Consider the following 26,866-nt stretch of genomic DNA (forward strand, 5'->3'; position numbering starts at 1 on the left):
TCAGCTTATAGGCAGCTTCACTATCATGCCTTAAGCTGTCACTAATCCTGGAAGAATCCTAAATGTCTGGAACTAAATGGTTGGTATTTATTAGGCTTTAAAGATCTGTTACAATTGTCATCCAACAAGAGCTTGTTGGAAGTATGGGGCTGAACTCAATTCTCTGCTGGTATGTCTGTGGTTTGTGAGCCTGATTCTCCTGCAGATGGTTTCATTCACACAAATAGCTTAAAATGAATTAAAATGATTTAATAACTTCCTAACTGACCTGTGCAATTTTTCTGCTCCCGTGCTGTGACCTAAGGCATCCGAGCCCTGCAGTTATGCTAACTTTGAGCAGCTCACCCAGGGAACAAAACTTAGCCCCTTCTGAACAAAATGTGTCATGTAGCTACCTTACGATAGCCATGGAGGGGCCATGGAGAAATGCATGCTATTTATAAGCATATGGCCACACATCTGTATTTTAAAATTGATGTTACTTGTGATAAACACAGTGTAAAAAAGAGTTCCACAGGATAAAATAAAAACTGACTATTTGTGAGAATTAGCACAGTATGAGTAGAGAAAGCAGGTAAATGGAAGAATAGGGACAAAGGCAGAGCCAAGGGCACTGCTCAGCTTCCCACACTGCCTGAGCACAACTGCACTTTAATTCTGCTTTGCAGTGACCTCTAGGGACAAAAGAGCAGACCAGTCTCTGATGAGAGCCCTAGCAGGGAGAGTGACAGCATGTTTTGAATGAAAACTCTGTTCACTGAGCTGAGGTTGCCGTTTCTCACCAGGCTCCCCTAGCCTCCCTGGTGTTTATTTGTGAAAGTGGATCAAGATCTATAGTCTGGGTGGGCACTTTAGACAAATGGTTCTTCTTCTATTAGCAGCCACTGTGAACCGATATAGCTTGAAAGAAAGCAGTAACCGATGAGTCTCAGGACACAGATTGTTCATCTGACTGAGAAAACTTGGTAATTTTTCTAAAAAAGTTATGTCTTGGTCTGAAACTGCCCAGAGCTCCGAATGGATTGGATTCCCAAAGGTCATGGGGCTGTGTCCCTCCTAGGACTTTTGGCTAGGGTTAGGAGCAAGGCAGAATAGCCAAGTTATAAATACACTCTCTGACCCAGAGCTTGTGACAGCTGCCATGTCATTCTTAGACTTTCATTCCTTATCCAAGCAGGAGGAACCAAAGCCTCTGCTCACTCTGGAGAATCATGAAAGATATCTTTCAAGATCTCCGTAGCTAGAATTGTGGTCATTCTGAGTGGTTCACACTTACTTTGTGATCAAACACTTTAGCATGTTCTTGGTGAGAGGTTGCCTATGGAGAGGCAAATCACAGCTGCAACATTTCATCTGGCTTTTTTTCATAAGCCACAATGTATAAAATTCCTGATATCAATATATGTCGCAGCAAGGATCATAAGAAATCAGAGAACTCGGTAGCTATAAGATAGTTCACCAAATCTATTCAGCAACATTCACTGTGTAAAATGTTTCATCACATTCATAGCTGAGCTGTTCTCAGGATACCTCCATATGTAACGGGTTGTGTTTATATAAATAAATTACTTCAGCAAAAAAAGACCCAACCCAATAAAATAAGTCAGCCATATAGAAAAAAAAAAAAATGTAACTTATAAAATCAGTTCCATATCTTCTGGGCTAGATGCTTGTTACAGACATACATAGACAGACCCCAGGAAGAAATTACAGGTAGCGATTGCAGGACCTCATAAATAAGCAAAGGCTGGTTGAGTAATTCTACTTTTGGGGGGAACTTTTAAAGAAAGGAGCCAACTCACAGGGAAGATTCAGTTTTCCACTAGTACCATTGAACACTGATTGGCATTGATGAAGCCCAGGGATGTAGTGGACAGAAAGCCATGCAAAGAAGGACCAGAAAGATGGAAGTGACAAAAACTAGGAGGATATGCTGGGATAAGTTTGAAGGGAGCAGTTTCTCAAGGCCAAATAGCTTCAGTCTGTGCTTTTGTTATTATCCTGAGTAGTTCCGATCTTCTGCATTTACTGAGTATCACTATCTTAGTCAAAAACCTGTTTTGACATCAGGAGTGGGGAAATTCAATACTTCCTGTTGCAGCGGCATTTAAAAATTCAAGTGTGTGAATAACTCCAAAGCAAATAACCCCTGAGGTCTCTTATTCTGAGCTACTTGTGCAACTTTTAAGATAACTGTTTCCCTCTTTGACAGCCAAACTGGAGGGTTATGGACACAACTCACTATCAGTATTGTTTTTTCCCCAGTAGTGGAATCGGAGGATATAGCAACTGATGACCTGATATCCTTCTCTCTCACTTCCAGCTATCTGAAGGAGGTCACGGGGCCAGCCTTGATCCACTGCCAATAAGGCCATAAATCTCTTTGAGGCTCGTCCTCCTTTCTGATTTCTGATGCAGCCTGAACTAGTCTTGGTAAAAATATGATGCAAACAACCTTTTTTAATAGGATTCTGGTAAGTTCCTCTTCCAGATCCAGATGAAACCAAGAAATTGCCGTTTTGCTTTGAGACAACTACAATAAAACCAAGCCCTAGTAGATTTGAGGTGTAGGCAAAAAGGGTTTTTATCTCTTCTCACATTATGCAAACCAGCTTGGCACAGTGCATGTGCATGGGGTTGTTTCACAGAGGATATCCATGGCCCTTTCCAGCAATACAGCGGTATCCACTGGAGTGGGCGCCTTTGAACTAAGAGATCTTGCCTCTCAAGGATTAAGGAGATCATCTGCTGTAGTTGTTAGTGCGTACCACGGATCCTGGCATTTTTTCCTCTAAGTCGGGAATTTGCCATCATTGAAATGTTTCGCTGCCACTAGAGGCTGAGTTTCCTAGGAGCTTTCCCAAATCTCCACTTCACTCCAGGCAGTCAAGCGTCTGTGCTTCTGTTGCTCTTGTAATCTCATGAGTTGAAGGTTTGCATTAATGCAGCTGGGAGGCTGTGTACTAGTGACCTGTTCTTCTGTCACTGCACTGCACAATGGTCTTTGATTAAATTCAGACCCCAAAATTTTTTCTCCTTTGTTTTCCTTAAGAGTATCCCAGAGATTCCTCTGTGACAGTGAAAGAGTGGAGTCAGTATTTAAAAACAGTTGCTTCCCTTGGTTAATATTAACTTTCCGAGAGATAGAAACCCGAATGTGATTATCCACCCAGAGTTTTCAAACCTATCTCTGAGCCAGGAATAGGCCATAAAAAGGTGCTTCCTTGCACTGACGGGGCTCAGTGCTTGCTGGAGGAAGAGGCCATTCAGCAGAAGAGGATCAGAGAGAGAAAGAGATTTTTCCATTGTGGATTTTCTGCAGGATTTCCTTGTGGAAGCTAGTGCTCTGTCTTGCATTGCTCCTCCCTGCTTTTCCCTCGAGGCTACAGGCTTGGAGTAATGTGCAGACGCAGTGAGAAAAGAAAGGGTACTGATGTAGCTATGCTGGCCTGGGAAACACCTCCCCTTATGTTTCCTGAAGGCTAGGTACTTGGGATCCAAATTTCTCTGCAATCTTTGAGCAGCTAACTGGGCTTCCTGCTTCAGGTGGCAGCAAACACCTTCCCAAACCAAGAGAACACTATTTGTATCTCTACTGCTTGCAAATGCCTGGGCTGTGATATTTTGCACAGAAGCAGATGAGCAAAGCCATATTTTTTTTTTTTTTCCCCTCCCTCTGCATGTCTGATGTGTAGGTTTACCCTACCAAAATACCAAAGATACTGAAGATAAAAAATACAGAAGTATCACTGCCATTTAGATAAATACTCTGAGTTGCTGATCCCTCGTTAGGAAGGTACTGTCATATTTCATTAAATCTTTGCATATCAGACACAAACCCACACAAGAAACCCATCATTATTTGGGAGTATTATTTCTGCAGTATAGAATCACAGAATATCCTGAGTTGGAAGGGACCCACAAGGATCATCGAGTCCAACTCCTGTCCCTGCATAGGACAACCCCAAAAATCACACCATATGTCTGAGGGCATTGTCCAAATGCTGCTTGAATGTTGTCAGGCTTGGCGCCACGTCTGCCTCCCGGGGGAGCTTGTTCCAGTGCTCCACTACCCTTTGGGTGAAGAACCTATTCCTAGTTGATGCATCCTACCTAATTTTTATTACGTGTCTTCTTTACTGGTATGTAGGATGACTGCAATTTACTATTGGTGATGGTAATAATGAAATATTCATTGCCAGCCCAATATTCCCTCATTTGCCTGGCTGCACCGACACACGAGTATTTTGCAGCAGTTTGAGCTGATGGTGATGATGAATCAATGTGTAGAACTAACTCTAAGTAAAACCTGAGAACCTGCAAATAGGAAACCCAACTAAATTAAATCAACTCCCTGTCATAGCTTTGTGGTATCACTTTAACCTGCCCTGTGCCAGGGCTGTTATTCTCTTGCGTCAGCTGTGCCTGTTTGCACGCGTGTGCACTGAGGGACAGGACTGTCTCGCGCAGCAGCATCCGGACTGATGGCCACTGCGACGCGTTGCTTCTGTGCATTGCATGCAACCGCTGAAACCTAAACTGGCACGGCTACTGACAGTCGTCTCTGTGCAAATCTGGGTAGGCAGCTTTCAAAAAAGTAACTAGGTCTCTTTCTTTTTCTTGTCAGAGTGCAACAGTTTGGTACGAAAACATTCCAAAAGGAAGTTGTGGGTTTTTTTTCTCTGAGGTTTGGGTTATTCCTCTGTCACATATGGTAGGAAGCACCACTGGGATGCTTGATGCTTTCTTTGTGCACAGATTGTGTGAGAACCTTCAGTGAGGTTGTTCAAACTAAAGCTATTCTTCCGCTTGAAGCGTGTAAACCAGAAACGTTTTTCATTTGCAATGGTTTTGCCATTTTAGGATTATAGTTCAATGATAATTTTTGTCCAGCTCTTTGGGTGCAAGCGTAAAGGATCATGTCCATAGATCTGTTAAAAAAATGGCATTTCTATAATCCTGATCATTTCTGGTTATCTGCTAACCTATAATCATTTTCTTGTCTGGCTGCCAGTTTAGACTTGGGTTTTTGAACTTTCCTTCGAATCAGTTACATTTCTTGCTTTATTTTCTGTCCCAAAATTTCAGAATGTCTTAATTGTCTTCTCCTCTGGCCCTGTGAAGATTTATGATTTAACTGTGAAGCTGGAGTCGGTCCAGAGATTTGTAATTGGTTTAAATATCCCCAAAGTTTGGATGTGATCAGATGATTTTGCTCCATCTCTTAAGTTCCCTGTTATTTGTATTCAATTCTTTTTTTCCTATTTTAGCTGTATTCAGATAAAACTTTTCTGACTCATACAGGCTGCTGCCTCCATCTGAATTATCACTGCTTAGGGATAATATATATTGCTGTCATCCACATGGTGACATGTTTTTCCACCTTTCTGTAACTTGTTTTTCATGCATGGCGTTTTCTTTTTGCTGTAGCCATGAGGGAGGGCTGTTTTAATTTTGCATAGAATCAGTTTAGTCTACTGCTTTTTTCCAAGGCAACTTTTTGTCTGAACCTTACATGTTCTTTCAATTCACAGATTTGTTTGCTTTAAGATGACTGTCCGTATACTAAAATCACAGCCTTCAGAGACGTCTAACGCTGGAGGTAGAATGGAAGCAGGGGACTATAAAATACCACTGTACTGTTGATCGTTATTTGGTTCGTATAAAGGAAAATAAAAAAGCCTGGTGAAAACGAAGATAGGAAATGAAATTTTGGCTTTCCACACCGAACAATCAGGTCAGCTTTTATTCCGCACTGCCAGTGCCAGTTAATTCAATAGCAATTGTTTCCACTGTGGTAACAGAAAAACTATTCGGGACAAGGGGCGTTTCTTTGCAAATACAGGGGATATCTTGGCTGTGGTTTATGACTGAACTGTTAGGTGAGACTCGGACACAGTTATAACAAATACCTAATGATGAAAATGATAATTACTGCTTCTATAGAGGCATTACTCATCTGTGCCTAGCTTGACTCTTGGCAACAAAGTCAGCACATAAACTAACCTGAAGGCAGGCAGATAATTTCTGATAGAAGAAATGGCTTAACCCTATAACACCAAAGCTTAGGTATGAGGATATCAAAACACATCTAGAAAAGTCATAAATTGTCATTCTGATAAAGCTGCGGTTCAAGTTGCATTATTACAGGCTGTTTTATGAGACAACAAGTAAATCTAGTTAGTCTGGAGAAAGAGAGACTGTTCCAGATGTGTTTGCGTCTTCTCTTAATGACATGGGCGTCACTACGAAACAGCAGGGCACCCGAAGAGACGAAGTAAAAGGAAGATTTCCACAACACCATAGGTTTTTGGACCACAAGGCCAACGGGCTTTATGCTTCTCTTTTTTCAGGAAGGTTGTTTAAACCTAAGCCACCAGAAAGTACTAGAAATGGCTTATTTCAGTTGTCCCCTGTTTCTGATGGAGGACAAAAACTAGACAGTGAGGCTTTGCTTGTGCTGTTTTTCTCTTTTGCATCTTCTTTTCTGGTCACAGCGTCTCGTTCAGGTGGCTTTTTGACTAGAGTGGCCTACGTCTGTCTTGTTAAATCCCTTTCAGAAGCAGCAGTGTTATTTATGGCTGGGGGCCTCAGGCAGAGGGGTGGGAGCCTGAGGCCTGCCCAGGCAGCTGGCAGGACTGGATGCACCCTGCAGAGGCCGTATCCTGCCACAGCCCCTCCAGGCACGACCAGTGCTTCACGGGGGCAACAAAAAACCAATGAGCTGTTCCCTCTGCTCACCCTGCAAGTGGCCAGGGTGTTGGAGAAGCCTGGTGCAAAGAGCATCGGGGGCCTGGATCGAGCAGTCCTCTGAGTCTGGAGGGGACCTGGTGGTTTAACTGTCCCCGCTTTTTCCCCATCCTCTCATCCCTGCATGTGTCCTTTTATTGCTTTTGGAAATATAGTAGTTGTTTTCTCCTATTTGTACTTATGTCAAATATTTAACAGGGTTGTCTAGCACTCAGCAAAGGGTGCTATAAAGAGGAAAAGAAAAAACAAGCCAAGGACATGTAGTAGGTTTCCTGGGGAGCGGGTGAGAAAGACGGGCTGTGCGCAATGGCAGGGGTCCAGCGGCAGCATAAGGTATCCGGCCCTCCCTAACTAACTGCAGCTGGGGGTCAGTAATACCTCTGACATGTACAATATGTGGCAAGTGATATGAAGCTTTTCCTTTTGGAAGCGCCTGAGAGAAATAAATCTCCATTCAGCATTCATTTGTCTCTATTAGGTCCATGCAGATTTCCTACCCTGTCAGGCTATCAGTCTACCAACCCAGATACCGGCTGTACCTTGCGGCTGAAAACAGCCTTTCTTTCATCTGGACTCAGTTCAGCTCCTTCTCCTCGTGTTCAAATGATTTCAATTTGAAAGAAGTTTTCTTGACAGTAATAGCCATAAATTCAACCATTATCAGCTCTAGGCAAAAAGTCCTTGAGAATTTTATATAAGCCTTCTTTCTGAAAGCTTTTTCTACACAAATACATGGGCTTTTGCCAAAATATCTCTTGGCTTTGCATTAGCAAACTCAGGGTTACACAAGACATGAAACGCTATCTCCTCATTTTCCCCGTACATCACTACTTCATTTCATCAGCTATATAAATGCTTGCCACTACAAAAAATCGCTGTACGGATCCTTCCAGAAATGTACATTTTTGTTCAACACTATATTTATTATTTGTTCATTGCCATTATGGTAAAGTATTTACAGTTAACATTATTCACAGCCTTTTTGGAAACCGTATAGAGTTTTACTGAAAATACTTGAAACCTCATTTACTGATCGTATCTGTTCAAACAGGATCTGCATAGCTTGCAAGTTGTTAATGAATGTTGAAGTTGATACAATTTTACAAGTGATCTGGGCTTTTGAAATAATGTTTTTCCAGTTTCCAAAAACGCAGCCACACTCCAGAGTGAAATTAATCCGAGTTTCAAAGGAAGTCTTATATTTCTGTACGAGACTGTTGTCAATTTTCATCTCGACCGTCAATATAGCAGGGAGGCTTGGAAATCTGGTAGGAATGCTGTCAGCTCCTCGACTGGAGAGGGGCAGGTGACCCAATGGTAGGGATGTTCACTCGGAATACAGTATTGCAGGGTATGGTGGAAAAGATATAAAATTAGTGGGTGTAACAGCTGCACTAGCTGACACCGCCTTGACCCCAGTCTTTACCACCCAGGTCGCATCTGGGCTGTGTGGGAAATACGTTGGGAGAAGGAGCTTCGGAGGAGCTCAGCTTCGCCACGACCAAACCTTCGCTGGCAAAGGAGACTTTCCTGCAGTGAAACTGGCAGCGCTCAAGCAGCATCCCTTCTGATGTCCCTCCAGCTCATCTGAGAGCTCTTTGAACACGCAGATCTTCTACCACTACTAACAATAGCAAGGACATATCTAATAACTTCCCAAATTAGAAAAGAAGAATCTTATTGCCTTTGAGCTTTTTAAAGAATTTTTTCCATGCATTATTTTTCTTCTAAAATAGCTGCTCTTGAGAGCAGCCTTCACTTAATGCTTATCCCCAGTTGCAAGTGTAGGGTATCTTTGAAGGCAGGAAAAAATGATTGTTGTTTTTGATAGGCTGATGGAGAATAAAGGTATGAAGTAGTACACAAAAATAGTTATGGAGAGGAAAAATAAACAGCCCTTCTCTCATCATACTCAGTGAAACTACCTTCATCTTGAAAACTTCTTGAGCTAAGAAGTGAGAAAACACATTGATAGTGCCACAGCACTGCAACTGCTAAGTCTACTTCTAAAAATTAAGTTATTTTTAGGGCTACATCCTTAAAATATGAAAGGTCAGTGTACTATTCAAAGACTGCAATTAATATGAATGGCTTTGTAAGGTTCATGATTGGATTAAAAAAGATCAAAGTCTCATCTGAGCAAGAGAAGGAATTACTTTCCAGTAGCCAAGTCAGCCTTCCCTTTTGAAGACACACTCCACATTAATGGACCCAGTGAATGTCTTTCCGCAGACGTATTTCTGCAACTTCAAAAGTCTTTTATTACCAGCCCAAAGGACTTTTTGCACACTGGATTTACTAGATGCAAGTTTTGAATTCTTTTCAGTGATGTAAAGGAAATATTTAAAATTAGAACAGCAGGAGAATCATTAACTCAATTTCAAACATTTCTGGTTAAAAAAAAAAAAAGAGGTTAATAATGTTCCACTGAAGCTACTCCTCTCCCTTTCTTCTTTAACTGAAACACAGATTTTCCTCCCTTGGCACCAAAGCTGTAAACTCAGCTTGGTTTTATCTGCAAGGAATTTAATGCAAGGGCAGTGGCTGTCTTTGGGAGCACATCAGAGTAACTCTGTGTTATCCTTGCACCTATAGACCAGGCTCGTCTCGGAGTGGAGAGTTTGCTGGCTCACCCTGGGGACGTAAGGGAGGTGGCTCACGGTTGCTCGCAATCACCACCAAGAGAGGGACTTTCTCAGCTCCACAACAGCCAAATGATGCACGACTCTTCTGGGAAGGGGAAGATCACTCTTTGGAGCAGTAACTCAGAGCAACAGTGGGTGAGTCTGTCCTTCCTGTATTGGGGAGGGGGGAAACTGTGTGATAAAGGAGCAAAAACAGAAGCAAGAACCTCCTCCATCTACAGTCTGTGGACCACAAACCATCTGAAAGACAGCAAAAGGTGGTGACTGCAGCTCATGCTGCTCCTCAGGGACAGGTGGGACCTGGCTTGTATCATCAGTATCTTCAATGAAAATGTTGGAAGTAACAAACAGTAAAATTGTTATTATTGATGTCCTGAAGCATGTCATTATCATCTCCTTTCCCAGCTGCCGACTCATAGTCAGATGCATGGTGGCCTTTTGTTTTTTTCTTTTTCAGAAAGAATGGGTGGTCTTTTAGGTAAAAAGCCTACGAGTGTTATTCTGGCACACGCTAAGGAAATAATGTTCTTTGGTTACTGAACTTGCACTTGGGTATTCTGCTGGAAAGGATAACTTTATAATTAATTGGCTACTAGTTGTTGCAGCTGAAATGGATTTTCCTAGCCTCTGAAAACTTGCGAGTGTCTACAAAATGTGTCCTAGCTGAAATTGGAATGAAGCTTGGGAAAAAAAAAAAAGTACAGTGCCCAAATAAAAAAAACAAACTATTACTTTCTTTTGGAATGTTAGAAAACTTTTGTCTTCCAATGCTTCTCTTCTAAATTTTTAATATTTACACTATTACTACTAGCCTAGGTATAGGAGGTTTTTCACAAGTAGAATTTTTGCAGGTAGAAATTTTTCACTCTTAACATTTTAAAATGATTTTATTTTTTCTAAGTCAAAAAATTAGTCTCAGCTTTCTCTTTTGTTGTGTAATGTTTTGGTTTTGAAAAGTTTGTCTTTTCTAATGAAATAATTTCCACTGAGAAATTTCCAGGTTTAACTGGAGCTAGTTAGTGGATAGTGAGGGTTCATCAGAGACCTCTCAGCTTTCTCCAAGCCAACTGTGCTTTCTCTTGAATAATTCCTTTTATCTTACTAGTGTATCAACATATATCTTTCATATCTTGAAGGATAACATCATATCATCAGATTCTTTGCCTTGATTATGAATTGTTTGCTATATCACACCTATGTCCTAGAAACCCTGAGAGTTTCTCTTGTGTTTCAAACATGGGTTGTTCTACAGAGGAATAAACAGAAATGTGGGAGGATGAGGGTGAGTCAGAGCTTTTGACTACTGAAGGCTAAGCTATGTGAAAAGGAAAGAGTGTGTTCCCTTTTCAGAGGAGCAGGAAAACACAACAGCAAGAGGAAGTGTGAAATGTGCTAAAGGAAAGATAGGGTTCTTCCTTCTCTGCTGCCCCCAAATATGTGTGGGCTGGGGGGAAAACACTTGTAGCAGCATGCATGGGAAAGTTCCCGGTCTGTGTGAATGGTAGTGATCATCTTTTAAAACGTGTGTGCAATAATCACAGATGCTTTTTTCGGCCTCTCGGGAGACAATGAAAGAGATTTAGAGTTTTGTTCAAAAACATGAATACTGAGGTCAGTGCTGCTGGGAAAGTAACTCAGTCTGTAAAGGGCATATTTGGGCTCCTCTGTCTGGGTTAGAAATGCAAGTGAAGTAGTGCCAGCCCATTTCTCAGACGCTGCGTGGTGTGCTCAGTGCACCCAGGCTCACAGCCTGGCGGTCCCCGGCTGGGAGCCGATGCAAACACAGAGGCTCTGCTACGGGCAGTGCTGCTACTCAGGCCCCCCTGTAAGCCCCAGCTTCACCCGTCGCAGTCCATCCCAGCAGGTCCAAATGAGGGTCCACAAGCTCTGCAGGACAGCAGCAGTGGCAGCTGCAGTTGTGAGCCTTACAGGCAGGCATCAAAGGCAAAAGCTGGGACCAAAGATCCCTTTTGGGGATTTCAGTGTAAGGCAAGACAAGGCCTTAGGAGATGCTGGTTTGAAGGTATGTAGCTGGCTCCACGTGCTGAGAAATAAGGAACTTTAAAAGAAGGAAACTCACTACACCTAGTATTTGTGTACATGGTTATTTTATATTCTCCCTTCCTGAATTACTCATTTAATACCTGGTCACATGCTGCTAAGGGCTTCAGGGAGAGATTAGAGGGCATAATTACTCTCACTTCTCCAAAGTCCACACAGCACATTCCCAGGATTGATTATTCTCTTCATCCTTTAAGTTTTTGTCCCCACCACTCTTGAAGCAAAGAAAGACAGCTTTTTAATTTCCAGTCTTGATCCTGTCTCCTTATAACTGATCAGGGTTGCACTTACCTGACATTCATGATGCATACCAGATAGCTCCCTGATGAGAAAAACAGCACTGGCTTTAATTTCACATATGAGAAACTTCATTCAGGCTCTCCAGACACTGCCTTTTGGGAAACCCTGACAGTGCCTTCTGCCTGGTAGTTGAGGGAAGAAAAACAGCACTGCGATGGCTCATTCTCTGTGTGCCCAGATGCTGTAGAGCCATCCCAAAACAACTGATTAAACTGACTGTGTACCAGATTGATTAGAAATCATGGCATTGGCCTTGCTAGGGCTAAAGAAAATGTCATGTTCTTTTTAGTGAGGAAGATGATTCCAAATGTGACTGCTTTTCATGGATTTTCAGTCCAAACAGCATCTCTTTTGTATACCAATGGATTTACTGCACTTAGGATCAACAACCCAGATTTTAAAATGCCTTGTAGGTACTTAATTCTCGACACCAAAGGTGGCATCCTGGCTCCATTGGAGCCAATGGGAAATGAAAGCATAGATGGGATAGCATAGGCAGGGTCTTGTTTACTCTGTCTTTAACAGTCCTCCTAATTCTGAGTTTCCAAATAATCGTTAGCCAATAAATACAGATTACAAAAGCTGGTGTTAAGTGATTAGTGATAGAAATGGTATTAAAAGAAAGGGCACAGTTGGGACAGTGATGTGAGGGAGGTATTTCGTGGCAATGACAGCGTGGCAGGATGAGGCAGCTGAAAATGGAAGAGGAGGATGGTGGCAATTTAACCGACCTGGGAGGTGGGTGCCGCTTGCTTTTACAGTCTTTTAATGGGACAACTCCTTGTGCTCATAAAACAAAGTACGGAAATTTGGTACCGTTTTGTGGGTAGTGCCTCTGTGGTCGAATGTCATTTTTTTTCCTGTAAACACGCTCATGATATCTAAAATCTCAGGGAACAGAAATGGTGTCCCCAGGCCTGGGGTGGCTGGTCCTGAGCCGTTGGCCCTGGACTCCTCAGAAACTCTCTGCCACACATACTGTGGTCTGAAGTGTTTAATTGCACGGGAAAAAAACAGCAGTCCTGTCAGGAACCTGGAGACATTAAATAATATTCATTGAAACGCAGGAAACTTTGCTAAAGAGAGTTCTGAGTATTTTTCTCCCGAGTTGCTTGTGGAGGGGACTCAGGCTGCCTCCTGAGTGAAGGCAAAGCCTCCAAAGCTCCAGAGACAGTTTTTCTTCTGCACTACCCTGCTGTCTTCCTAAATCATGCTGAAAAAGTAGTCACATCCTCTGCCTGAACCCAGAGAAGATGAGAAAATGCAAGTGTTCTAGCACAATGGGCATGAACTTCATTTTGTTTCAAGGCCCATTTTTGGAATTGGGAATCCGGCATTTTCTGTGTCCAATTCTTGAAGGAAACACATAAATTTGTTGAAGCTGCCTCTGCCACTTTAAATCCCACTGGCCCACCCCAGAAAGAGTCAGCAGATGCAGCCCAGCAGGAGCCACGGGCGGGGGCAGCTCTGGCAGGCCCATAGCAGGAGATGGGGAGGGATGGATGGGGCGGTGGACTCTTGCCCCTGTGTGCTATCAACCACTGTGTTGTACGTCACAGGGCAGGAGAGGGGGGATTTTATGCAGCTTTGCTGTCACTCATCTTCATCAGAGTAATCAAGATGGTCCTGGAAGACTCAGAAGATGGATGAGATACAAATGCCAACCAGTCTGTATTCCCTTTTCTTACCCAGCTAACTGCTGACTGGAGAGTGACAATTCTTGTCTATTTGTGAGCGCGTCTGAAATTTGGAATCTGCTTTTAGAATAAAAAATTAATCTGGGGCTGATTTATAGTCCTGAATGCCCTCAGACCCCTCATTATCTAAAAGGCAAATCTGAAGCGATGGACTGTACACTGCTGCAGGTTTTCTTACTACTGCATGGCAGCCTCAGTGCTGCTGCTTTTGCAACCATCTTAGCCTGATTACACAAACAGTTTTGTGGGAACATGCAGTGATCTCAGACTTTGTTTATGAAGCACTCCTCAAGACTGGGAAGACTTAAACTCTTAACTGGAGCCAAAAGAACAGATGTTCCTTTTCCTTCCTCAAGACAAGAGCCTATGGGAAAAAAAAAAAAACAAAAAAACCTTAAATGGGTTCATGATAGGATATCCTCACTGTGTTTGCTCTCATCTAGGTAGAACATCAAAACTGTTGAATACAAATTTTAAGAACTATATTAAGATACTCTAAATTCTCAGTGGAGGAGTTACCCATTTTCTCTGGCTTTATTTTAAACACAAATATAAATAGCAAAGATTGTTTATGCCTGGTGGCATCAGAGAATCATTGTGGTGGGAAGGGACCACATAAGGTCTCAGGTCCAGCCTCCTGTTCACAGTGTGGTCAGTATTGATTTCCGATGAGGTTGCTCAGGGTTTTGTTCAGACAAGACAAAGCAGCCTCCAAGGACAAAGACCCTACAGCCTCTCTGGGCAAATACGATCCAGTGCTTAATTGTTTTAATCATTTTTTTCCCCCCTTACATTCAGTCACAATACGCTGTGTTTCAATTTATGACCATAGCCAAAGGACAAAATTGCTTTTCTGATGACTTGTGTCATATCTTGAGTGCCAGGCACGACTTTCAGCTCTACAGAACTCATTCAGCAGTAGCTCTTCTGGTGGATTTAAGAAAATGGCTGCTGCTTCCATTATGTATTTCAGCTGCATTTTTATCTAAGCTATCCATGTTTTTATGTGAATAAACAAGCACAGTGGGAATGGAAGGATAAAAAAATGCAACCATGAATCACATTCTGCCATGGCATCATGAGCATAGTTCCATCAATGTCAAGATGTGGCCCTGTATTTTTTTTACTTAAGATTAAAACGATCAGAATTATGTGGTTCATCACAGGCAATTTCTTAAATCTTTAAGTGTTCTCCTTTTCTAGGTATAGTAATTTTTAAGAAAAGTTCAAGCCACTGGTCTTTATCATTTTTCACTGACTGATAGCATAAGGATATTTCTACTGGACTAATTATTATGAAAACATATTTTGTCACCTAAATAAAAAATATTTTGAGTTTATAAAGCAGCTTCCACCTAAGAATAGGAAAGCATTTCAAGCAGTCAGTCTGCTTAGTGACTATGTCAATAAGTAACTTATACCTAATTTTATTGGCAGGGAGTACTGAGAAAGATTAATGCTTTTATCCTTCAAAGAGATGTTCCTGTACTGGTCCTTGTGTGGGATTTACCAGTAAACAAGGGTGCTCTGATGTGCAGCCCAGCCTTCTCCCTTGCACAAAGTTTGTCTGTTTGGACAAGCTCTAGATAGATTTGGAAGAACAAAACCTGCATGAACGTTTCTCTGAAGTGAGAGTTTTGAAGCACATGTCCAGATGGCTCAGTCGTACAGTGGGTTTCCACAGCTACTGCATGAAGCGCTGAACAGTTATGGGGGAAAAAAGCACTAGTATCCTGCTTATTTTGTCCAACTTAGCAGATGCTCTGCTTGGAAGGAACTGAGTTCGTTTGGAGCCAGTTACCTCAGCTCTGAATGCCAACAGGAGTAAAATTTCCTTATTAGTATACAGACATGTATTAGTTGTGAGCAGTGCTCTCTTTTCGATCTGCAAATTAGCATAATTTTTCTCCTTAAGGAATGACTCATGGTGCTCTTTGGCCTACCCACGGCTGGTGCTATTTAGGTGACTGGTTTCTTGAGCAGCCCATCTTACAGGAAAGCAGAATTGCTTCATGAGAGGGAAAGTATATATGTGGTCAGTACAGTATGACTAAAATGAAAAGAGATTATTTCAATGCACAGTTAGTGATAACTTTACAGCTCTGCACAAAGGATTTTGCATGATGGATAACTCAGAATGTGCCTGCTCAAATAATTTGGCCCATAACTCTCAAATTCAGCTCAGCAACCAGGGGGTAATTGCTACTTATATCAAACCAGATAACAAACAAGTATCTTTCCCCTTGGAGTATCAAGGGGCCAGAATCTTAGCTGGTATAAATTGGTGTTTACAGTAGCCAAGGATGTGGCCTGTATTGTTGGCTTTTCTTCTTTCCATAGTGCTTCCTAATTAGCAAATGAAAGTGCAATGAATTAGCAAATGCATTAATCAGGGCTTTGTCTCACAGCCTCTGTGAGTCCTTCCTTGCTCCTGTTGGGGTTGGACTGGCTCCTCATTCCAGTCACAGGTATTTCTATGGGAACAGACTGTTTTTGTCATAGGCCACAGCTGTGGCTCCAAGAAGACTGAGAAGATGAGATTAAAGATTTCTTTAGTCACAGCAGAGCAGCAGCAGAGGAAACAAAGAAATAGCACTATTAAAAACCGCTTTGGTTTTGTATTTTTTTTTTTTTAAGTCTACAACAGATTGAAAACCCTTTCAACAACTTGTTGGCTCAGTCTTTGGTCCCCGTCTCTTTTGAGCCCTATCTGCTCAAATCTTCTCTAAAACATTTTGGAGATCAGTGTGTTTCTCTACCCAAACAGACAAAACACTTCTGACATCCTGGCTGCTTCCTCCTGTCTCTCCTTTCTAATACTTACGTTGCCTGCTTCCCCCCAGCCATACAAAATGCCAGCGATCTGATTGTTTTCCTTCCTAACTTTTCCTTTATATACCTTCCCAGCTTCCTAACACTGTGCCTAAATGTGCAGCTTTAAGAAACACGTGAGCATCAAGGTGTTCAAGCGAACTCAGTGCACAAATTGGACTCTGAATTCTCCTCAGCAACAGTATTTTGTTCCTATAGCTGCCCTGGATCCAGCACTTTAGAAAAGTTTTACGTTTAATTATCAGGAAATTGAAGCTGCTGCATAATGTTTTATTTATGCTGATCAAAAGGTTCTCTGGGAAATATACGATGCCATTTTTGCAAGTCTCAGAGAAGGACTTCAAGCACCACAGGAAATTAAAGACAGGCGTAAACATTCATAAATCGCATTAAGTAACCACCAAGGCTGGGAAAGTCACAGTGTAGATAAGCGTGGTGTTTTGAAGTCAGTAGTTTTGAGCTTTAGCGCTGCAGCACTGTACTAGGAGGATCAATGCTATTATTCCCATAGCATAGGTAGAGGAACTGTGGGTATGGACATGCCAGTGATTTCTTGTGGATAAATAAAAGTATCTCCACAGAGCAGCTGTAAGTAATTGCCCAAATTCAGGATCATGTCCTATACCATCCCACAATAAGCATAAGATAGCTAGACCCTTTTCCATTTACCATGACTTAGTCTACCATTGGCAGATGTACGTTCACGTCTTAGCCTACTTCATTCGTAGTAAATCATTTTATCTGTGTTGTGGTGGGCAGGGAGGTGAAGTACGGGACTTTTGGGAGAAGTAAAAATTCTCTGAGTGGACCTGTAAGGGATGGTAGGAAGCCTCAGAAATTGAAAAAAAACCCCACAGTCCTATGTAACGGGGAAGGTAGTTGGAAGATAGAGACGATCTCAATAAGAAAACTGGATTAAGGTTTTAAGAAGCACAATGATGAGACAGGAGATTACTGGGGATTCCCTAAATGACGCTTATACAGCTGATTAAATTCTATAAAAGTGGTGTAGAGTCCTGGGGGCATCCCTTCCAAATTCCTCACCAAAATTTCACAGCAATCAAAGACTGTCCACAGCTAATATGTCTTAGAGCAAAACCAGGATGTACTAGCAAAGCGTTACTAGAGATGAGCCAGTGATGAGTACATACCCCCAGTGCAGTGATACGACACAGTATGACATAGCCACGCATTTTCCAGGCCACGTGCCCAGGGTTTTTTGCTTGATATAGGCTCCTCTCCGTCTTTGCATAAATGCATGAGTTCTATTAAAACTGGGGTTGATGTGCTAGCCTCATCTTGCAAGGTGGGCTTTGCATTTCCCTGAGTATTTCACAGCCTCATTGCCTTCAGGAAAACCATGGAATGGATGTCTGGCTGGGCTCTGTGACAGCTGCTGCAACAGCCTTTGCTATTTGATAAACTTTCCCTGTTTCATGGCCCAGATAGGAAACAAAAAAAAAAAAGTTTCTCTTTTGACTTAATGCAGAGACATTTGAGGATAATGAGGAGCCTGAATTTCCAGCATTCATCCTCTAATAGTGATAGATTTTAAGGTAATATATGATGGTAGCAATCATTTGACTAAAGCAGTAAGATGTGTCTTACTAACTGCAATAATGACTCAGGCTGCATTAGAAAAAATGTTAGGTTGATTGACTCGTCTCATTTTCCTTTTGACTTTTTTAGTTGTTATATTGCTTCTTGAGATGCCAGGCCATGCAGTGAACTACTAGCCTAGCAAGCAGTTGAACTAAGACTGACAGCTAAGACTTGTCCTGAGCCCTGTCCAACAGCTGCTGGCCATGCCAAGGGAAGCTCGCTCTGCCACACTGCAGAATGGGCCGTTGTGCTAAGGTCACCTGTTTTGCTTAACACATACGTTGCTGAAAATCCATGACATTTTAAGGACCTTTTTTGCAGCCTTTGCTAAGGCCAAGAATTATGTCAAGGCCAATCCAAGAGTAGGTCCTGATAGGAGTAAGCAACTATTCTTCATGAATAACAATAGCACAATCAAGCCCTAAATGAGGTATTTATCCAACCTTTCTCATTTGTCTTCTGTAAGTCACCTTCTCTGTGTTGGCATCTCTTCTCCCTAGAGAAAAGGACTGACTAACAGCATTTTTGTTACAGTGAGCAGAAAACAACTGTGGGAGTAAAGAGTCAAGATGCCTTAATATTACATTATATTATTTTTCAGACATATCATTGAGAATGGTCATTATTAGCCCTGTTTTGTACATCATGGCAGGGAGTCAGGAAGGGCTAATGGTCAATGCATCGCAAATACAGACAGTTCCTAAGGTAAAGAGGAGTGATTAAGTATCTCACAGCTCCAAAAGAAGTTCCCTACTTTCAAAGAGTGATCTGCAACATCTAAGCAGATAGCAACGTGCAAAGATGACCTTGAAGATTGCTTGTTGAAGATTCTCTTCTCTAGTTATTTGGTATTGTCCATTGCTGAGGCAAGACACTGAGCTGGTGGATCGATACAGCTGTTCTTTTGCTCCTGTAAGGTTATCACGATGCTGCTGCATTGTAACGTGCCTTCCTTCGCTGGATGTGTGTCCATGACGTAGGCTGAGGGCAAGTAGCTGGGAGCCTATGTGATAGACTTGGGAGGACACCACAGGAGGACTGAATAGTATTACAACCCTTTTCTTATAGCTAATGATGTTTTTTCTCTTTAACGATTTTTTTCTTTTCTTTTTGAAATGCCTCTGGTTCAGTTTCTTTGAGTGCCATTGTAGGCAAGCTACTCAGTAACCTCTAAATTCAGATGCTCAGATTTTCCAGTATCTCATCCATTGTCCTGTATTAGTGAAGAATTACGAAGTTTGGTATTAACACTATCTCCTGGTGACTTCTCCAAAGCTGGCAAAGATATTCTTGACTTCCTGTAGCTTTCCGTTAGACACAAATTCTTTTCCAGTGTTCTCACTCTCTGAAGCACATTTTTTCTGTGCTAAAACAATGTGACTGAAGTATTCTCCAGAGACCCCCTTTGACAAAATTGCCTCCTGCAAACAGGCAAAGCTAATGGAAGGGGCAATGCCACCAAATAAATCTTTAACTTACAGCATGAAGAGAAGGCAGAACAGAATTCCTCTGGCATTTTCTTAAGTCCCACTGTTTCTAATGATCCAGTGTTCCTTACTTTATATTACGAAGACTTCAGGGCTATTTCGAATTTCCAGTCTAGTGCATAAGCCATTTTGAGGATCTTCAGATGTAATCCTGTTTGTAGCCAGACCTCTGTGAAATTACTATCTATTCTAAAATGAGAAACAATAAGTGTTTTCTTTGCAGAAATTATGAATGCTGTCAATCAAGTACAAAAGAGAGGTGAAGCAGAGATTAATTTGATTTTTGTATATGTGAAAATGTTTCACCTGTAATGAAAAGGTTCCCATGTGGTTTTACATGTTGTTATATTTTTTATTTTTGGATTTCTTTAATAAGTGAGTTTATTTGGCATGACAAAGCTTCACTTGCTGTTTACTGGCATTTGTTCAATAGCAGTATTAATTAGGTCCAGAACTGGAAGTGGCAGAGCTGTGGCAGAGCAGCTCTCCAGATAGGGCATTTGGCTGTGTTCTCAGATTATTATCCCAGCCATAACATCATGTGGCGACACTGTTTTTGGGACCCGAGCTGGTATCTGTACATGGATGGTGTGCTGTGCAGACAGCAAAGGTGTCTCTGAGTCAGTGTTGCACTGCGTGGGAGGGTAGGTCCTGCTCTAGGTTAACCAAAATGCCTAGTGGATGGACCCAGATCTTCTAAGTCTCAATGTCTTGGTTTTCACTCAAGACAAATCTGTAAAGATAAGTCTGGTGCTTGCTCATTATTTGCATAATTCATTTTTTGTTATCAAGTATCCTGAGAAGAGACTCCTGGGGAAAGGACAGGTTGTATTTTTCAGAAACACTGTTGAAATGATAAGTCCCTCACAGAAGCCATCTCCATCACAGCAGTCAGGCACATGCCTCGTGCTGGCAGAAAAGGCAGCTTGCTGGCAAATCATTGCTGCATGCTCTTCACTGTCTGGTGAAATCCTTGAGAACGCAAATTTTTGTGTTGCAACTGAAGTCCCAACTCTTGGGCTGTTCGAGAGGATGGATTCCAGAATCCAAAATGTATGATTTCATCTCAGTCTTCAGATGTTTATAATTCTAGCAACTATTTAGTCAACCATCCCCACACCCCTGCTAACCTAAGGGAGGGTGTTAGAGAAGACAAAGCAAGACTCGCCTCAAAGGTGCACAGTGAAAGAACAAGAGCCAGCAGACACAAGTTGCAGCAAGGTGTAGTCCAGATAGATATACGGACAACATTCTTTACAAGATGGTTAAACACTGGAACAGGTTCCCTGGAGAGACTGTGTAATCTCTGTCCTCGAAGATATTCAAAACTCAACTGGACAAATCCATAATCATCCTGATCTAGCTTGGAAGTTGGTCTGCTCTCAGCAGAGGTTGGACCATATGACATCCATGAAAGTCCCTTCAACCTAAGTTGCTTCATAATTGTATGATTCTCAATGAACTACGTGCATTGAGGCGGACAGCCACAGTTACCAGGTGAATGCAAATGGACACTGAAAGAGAGCCTTTCCCTACATGCAAGACTGCTCCAAGTGAGCATGGCAGGATTTGCAAGCTTGTCATATCCATTTTGTAGTTATGCTGGTGGTACTGAAATCCCCAAGTCTATCAGCCATCAACACTCTCTTTGAATAGATTCACTCCTCCAAAAATTTCACTTTTTGTGAAAAGTAAGCTGTAGATGATTGGATGAATGCCCCGACATAGGCAAAGCAATACAGCTTTTCCTCCTAAGTTAGCATTTTGCACTTCTCATTTTAGTAGAAAAAAGTTGCGACTCACGTAGCTGCAATGGCGTTCTTATCTGTATTTAAGGGCTATACATCATTGCCACAGAAGCCATGTGCATTTACGTATTGATTTTTCTTTCTTTTTTTGACTGTTATTTTTAGCTATAGTTAACTGTTGCCAAATTGTGAGAACAGGAATCTGTCATAGAAGCCAAGTGAATTCTTGATTTTGTAAGAGAAGATGTTTTACTCTTGACCCTTCTCTGAGAGTGTCATTTTACAGTGACCCTCAGGCACCAGCCAACCAGTTGTGAGACTAGAGAGCAGCTGGCCTCTCTTATCTTGGTTACTCTGGATTATGGAGGCATGACTCAGAGCACATACAGGACTAAGAAAGTGGTTTTCCAAGTTGACAATGAGAAAAGATGGAGGGAAAACAGGCTTTCCCACCAACAGGCATTAATCTGATTGCCTAGGGCTACATGCACTGTGTGAACTGCTGTGTCCTTTGCAGTCTTCAAGTGCTCTTCATTTCAAAGTCCCCCTAGCAATTAGTAAACAGCCCTTAGGGATGGTCCAGTGGGTACAGATGAGGGAATACCATCCTGATTTAATCACACGCTGAGTCACATGTTGTTTGAAAGTTTGTTTGTCAGACTCTGATTTTGATATACTGTTTCTCCCTACAAAATAATGTCCTGAAATGAGAAATTATTTGATTATACTTAAAGGCTAATTCACAAAATTGAAGTCTTTGTAAAATGAGAAGGAACAGGAGCTGAACACTGAAGTTTCAGTGGATGGTGGAGCTTTTGGAGGGATTATGAATGAGAGTTCCAGTGAGTGCAACTGAGTCAACTAGTTTTCCACAAGGCTAAATACTCTTCTGAGATACACCTTGATCTAGCAAAGTATTTAAGCACGGACTTAAATCAAACATCATCAAGCTTGATGTGTGAACACACTGAATTTTTATCGCTTACATGGTTAAGCATGATTAAAATTGATCAAAATAGGGAATTTTCATTCCACTGATGATTATAGGTTTTCAACTTTTTTGTTTATCTGTTTGTTTCTGAATTGAAAGACAGGCTAGAAGAAACAAATGGAAGATAAATGGCTTAATTTTATAGAATCATAGAATCGTTAAGGTTGGAAAAGACCTTTAAGATCATCAAGTCCAACCGTTAACCTAACACTGCTAAGTCCACCACTAAACCATGTCTCTGAGCACCACATCTCCCTGTCTTTTAAATACCTCCAGGGATGGGGACTCAGCCACTGCCCTGGGCAGCCTGTGCCAGCACCTGACAGCCCTTTCCGTGAAGAATTTTTTCCTAATATCCAACTTAAACCTCCCCTGACGCAACTTGAGGCTGTTTCCCCTTGTCCTATCACTTGTTACTTGGGAGAAGAGACCGACCCCCACCTGGCTACAACCTCCTTTCAGGTAGCTGTAGAGAGCGATAAGGTCTCCCCTGAGCCTCCTTTTCTCCTGGCTGAACAACCCCAGCTCCCTCAGCCGCTCCTCACCAGACTTGTGCTCTAGGCCCTTCACCAGCTTCGTTGCCCTGCTCTGGCCACGCTCCAGCACCTCGATGTCCTTCTTGGAGTGAGGGGCCCAACACTGAACACAGTACTTGAGGTGCGGCCTCACCAGTGCCCGTACAGGGGCACCATCACCTCCCTGGTCCTGCTGGCCACACTATTCCTGATAGAAGCCAGGATGCCATTGGCCCTCTTGGCCACCTGAGCACACTGCTGGCTCATGTTCAGGTGGCTGTCAACCAACACCCCCAGGTCTTTTTCTGCCAGACAGTCCTCCAGCCACTCCTCCCCAAGCCTGTAGTGTTGCCTGGGGTTGTTGTGACTGAAGTGCAGGACCCGGCACTGAGCCTTGTTGAATCTCATACAGTTGGCCCTGGTCCAACGATCCAGCCTGTCCAGGTCCCTCTGTAGGGCCTTCCTACCCTCCAGCAGATCGACACTTCCACCCAACTTGGTGTCATCTGCAAACTTACTGAGGGTGCACTCAATCCCCTCATCCAGATCATCAATGAAGATATTGAACAGGACCGGCCCCAGCACTGAGCCCTGGGGAGCACCACTTGTGACTGGCCGCCTACTGGATTTGACTCCATTCACCACCACTCTCTGGGCTCGGCCGTCCAGCCAGTTTTTAACCCAGTGCAGAGTGCACTTATCCAAGCCGTGAGCAGCCAGCTTCTCCAGGAGAATGCTGTGGGAGACAGTGTCAAAGGCCTTACTAAAGTCCAAGTCGACAACATCCACAGCCTTCCCCTCATCCACTAAGCGGGTCACTTTGTCATAGAAGGAGACCAGGTTAGTGAAGCAGGACCTCCCTTTCATAAACCCATGCTGGCTGAGCCTGATCCCCTGGTTGTCCCGCACATGCTGTGTAATGGCACTCAGGATGATCTGCTCCATGACCTTCCCCGGCACCGAGGTCAGGCTGACAGGCCTGTAGTTCCCCGGATCCTCCTTCCAACCCTTCTTGTAGATGGGTGTCACATTTGCTAACTTCCAGTCATCTGGGACCTCCACGGTTGACCAGGACTGCTGATAAATGATGGAGAGTGGCTTGGCAAGCTCCTCTGCCAGCTCCCTCAGTATCCTCAGGTGGATCCCGTCTGGCCCCATAGACCTGTGGGCATCCAGGTGGAGGAGCAGGTCGGTGACTGCCACCTCTTCGACAACTGGGGCTTCATTCTGCATCCTATCTCTATCTCCCAGCTCAGGGGCCTGAAAACCCTGAGGATGGTCAGTCTGACTATTAAAGACTGAGGCAAAGAAGGCATTAAGTACCTCAGCCTTCTCCTCATCCTTTGTGGCAATGTTTCCCTCTGCATCCAACAAAGGATGGAGATTCTCCCTGGCCCTCCTTTTGTCACTGATATATTTGTAAAAACATTTTTTGTTATCTTTAACAGCAGTGGCCAGTTTAAGTTCTAGCTGGGCCTTCTCCTTTCTAATCTTCTCCCTGCATAAGCTCACAACATCCTTGTAGTCCTCCTGAGTCACCTGCCCCTTCTTCCAAAGGCAGTAAGCTCTCCTTTTTTTCCTGAGTTCCAGCCAAAGCTCTCTGTTCAGCCAGGCCGGTCTTCTCCCCTGCCTGCTCCTGCGCCTTTGAGACTTTCTTCTTGAATAACATCCAGCCTTCCTGGACTCCTTTGCCCTTCAGGACTGCCTCCCAAGGAACTCTGTTAACCAGACTCCTAAACAATCCAAAGTCTGCCTTTCTAAAGTTAAGGGTAGTGGTTTTGCTGACCCCCTTCCTTACTTCTCCAAGAATTGAAAACTGTCATTTCATGGTCGCTGAGCCCAAGACAGCCTCCGACCACCACATCGCCCACCAGGCCCTCTCTGTGCGAAAGCAGCAGGTCCAGCGGGGCACCTCCCCTGGTTGGCTCGCTTACCAGCTGCGTCAGGAAGTTATGTCCCACACACTCCAGGAGCCTCCGAGACTGCTTCCTCTCTGCTGTGTTGTATTTCCAGCAGATATCTGCTAAGTTGAAGTCTCCCATGAGAACAAGGGCTATAGATTGTGAGACTTCAGCCAACCGCTTGTAGAATACTTAGTCTGTTTCCTCATCCTGGTTGGGTGGTCTGTAACAGACTCCCACCAGGATATCTGCCTTACTAGCTTTCCCTCTGATCTTTACCCATAAACACTCAACCTTATCATTACCTTTGTTGAGCTCTAGATGATCAAAACACTCTCTAACGTACAAGGCTACCCCACCACCTCTCCTTCCTTGCCTATCCCTTCTAAAGAGCTTGTAGCCATCGATTGCAGCACTCCCCCTAGTCAACCCCTTGGATGGATCACTGTCCCTATCTTCATCTTCCTGGCTCTCAAGTTCCAGAGCCTTGTTCCTGTTGTGTAAGGGCACCTGGGAGGGTGAGGTAGGCCAGGAGAGGATTTGCCTGCTGCACCAAGCAGGGATCTGTTTCCATCCCCCTCCATCTCTTAGGTCCCCTCCTTCTGCCTGGTGGCAAGAGAGTAGGGGAGCCTCTCCTTCTCTTGACGTTTCCATCTGGTGTGCTCGTCTCAGGGATGGTAGGGAGTGGCTCCACCAGTCTATCTGCCTCTCGCACTCCCTGATACTCCTCAATCTTGCTACTTCTTCTTTCAGCTCTGTGCCACCATGCTGAGCAGATCCTCCACCTGCTCACACCTCACAGAGATGTCTTGGCAGCCCTCCATCACCAGAGCAAGGCTCTGGCACTCCCTGCGGCCAGAGACCTGGGTGGCTGCATGTTTTAGTGGGAGCTCCATCTGCGTCACCACATCCCTTCTGGTGATGGCTCTTGTCCGAGTGGAGACCATGGCTAAGTCTCTTCCGGGAGGGCGTAGGCCGCCAGGAGAGCTCGCCAGCTGCCTGCTCGCTCTGCCTGCGCAAACTGCCACGCCACACCCTTCTGACGCACCATGCCCTGTTTGCCTGTCCTGTTCGCCGCGCTCCTGTTCGCCATGCTCCCTAGGGGCCCGTTTAATTCTCCCGCGGTTGCCCCAGCAACGCCCAAGCCCCGTCTGCCTCGCTCACGGGAGCAGCCGGTTTTTCTTTGGCACGAGGGCCTCACCGGGCTCTTTATCGGGTTCCCCGGCACAGGAAACCCCCTTTTCCATCCCAATCTAGCGCCCGGTCGCAGGACTTACAGTTGCTGCCACCGCGTGCCTCGCTGACTGAGAGCATCTTCCTTTTTTTTTTTTCAGTTTTTAAAGCATTTTTCATCTTCTTCGCACTTTGTGAATAAGTGAATATTTCACAAGACATGGGAAAACAGAACAAGAAAATTTAAAGGAAGGGGGAAGTGCCGCTTTCACTCTAGGAAGTTCCATCCCATAAAAATAACATCGGATTTGACAAGGTACTTCACAGTGGAAAAAATGCAGATACTTTCCCTACTTTTTACTTTGAAACTCAGATTCCATAGCAGAACACTTGCATAAATTCCAGTCAGAGTGGAAATTTAATATCCACAATTAGGCAGACAGAAAGAGTACAGCATCCACTGAAAAGAATTTGGTGGTGAATCTGTAGCAGACAAGTTCAATTTAGTTTTTCTTACCTTGCTGTGATTGAGAAAGAAGTACTACAGTAGTTGGAGCTACAGAAACATATATTTGCAGAGCATTCTGTTCTAAACTATGTGGCTTGCGTCTAAGGGTGCAAAGAAAGCACACTGGTTTTAAAATCCTTTTCTTTCTTTCTTTCAATAATTGTAGCTCACTTTTTCAGAACAGTAAAAAGCAGTCTTGCCAGATCCCAGTGAAGATGCTGGTCTAGTTAGCTGCCGAATGAGGAATACAGGTCTTGCCAGACTGCCCCAGATTGCTCAGCCAGCACTTCTAATCATGTCCTTCAGTCTGCCAATACTGCATCCATGTAGGACGGAGTAATGAAGTGTGAGATTATTCCCCACACCATATAGTGCCAGCTGACAGTGGCAGGATGTTATTCACTGCCTCAAACCTTCAGATCAGCAGAGGGCAGTGACAGCAGAGCTCCAACTTCTGTTTCAGCACAGGCAACTTTTACATGAGTAAAACAATATATAACATTGACACCGGCTTCTGACCTCAGTGTGTTTTACCAGATCTGAGCAGTGCTTTCATGGTGGTCACAGTAATAACATTCAGGCAGCATGAACAGAATTTTAATTCCCACTGGTTTAAGTGCATATATATTTATTTAAATGCATATTTGTTTGATTGT

At 43.4% G+C, this 26,866-nt stretch overlaps 1 long non-coding RNA gene across 10 annotated transcripts in view; it reads left to right on the plus strand.

The window, feature by feature from the left end:
* LOC148055551 (uncharacterized) overlaps positions 1–26,866 on the plus strand; it is a 183,470-nt gene that overhangs the window by 119,425 nt on the left and 37,179 nt on the right. For 8 of the 10 annotated variants that reach the window (XR_015705268.1, XR_015705272.1, XR_015705275.1 and 5 more), the window contains 2 exons: positions 5,535–5,737; positions 9,346–9,530. This is a non-coding gene — a long non-coding RNA (uncharacterized LOC148055551). Of the gene's footprint in view, positions 1–5,534; positions 5,738–8,183; positions 9,531–26,866 lie in introns of all 10 variants that reach the window. The other 2 variants (XR_015705271.1, XR_015705274.1) reach the window with 2 other exon arrangements.

The sequence above is a fragment of the Nipponia nippon genome, unplaced genomic scaffold (genome assembly GCF_047370975.1).
Source record: "Nipponia nippon isolate SJK-2023a ecotype South Korea unplaced genomic scaffold, ASM4737097v1 scaffold_21, whole genome shotgun sequence".
NCBI lineage: Eukaryota > Metazoa > Chordata > Aves > Pelecaniformes > Threskiornithidae > Nipponia > Nipponia nippon.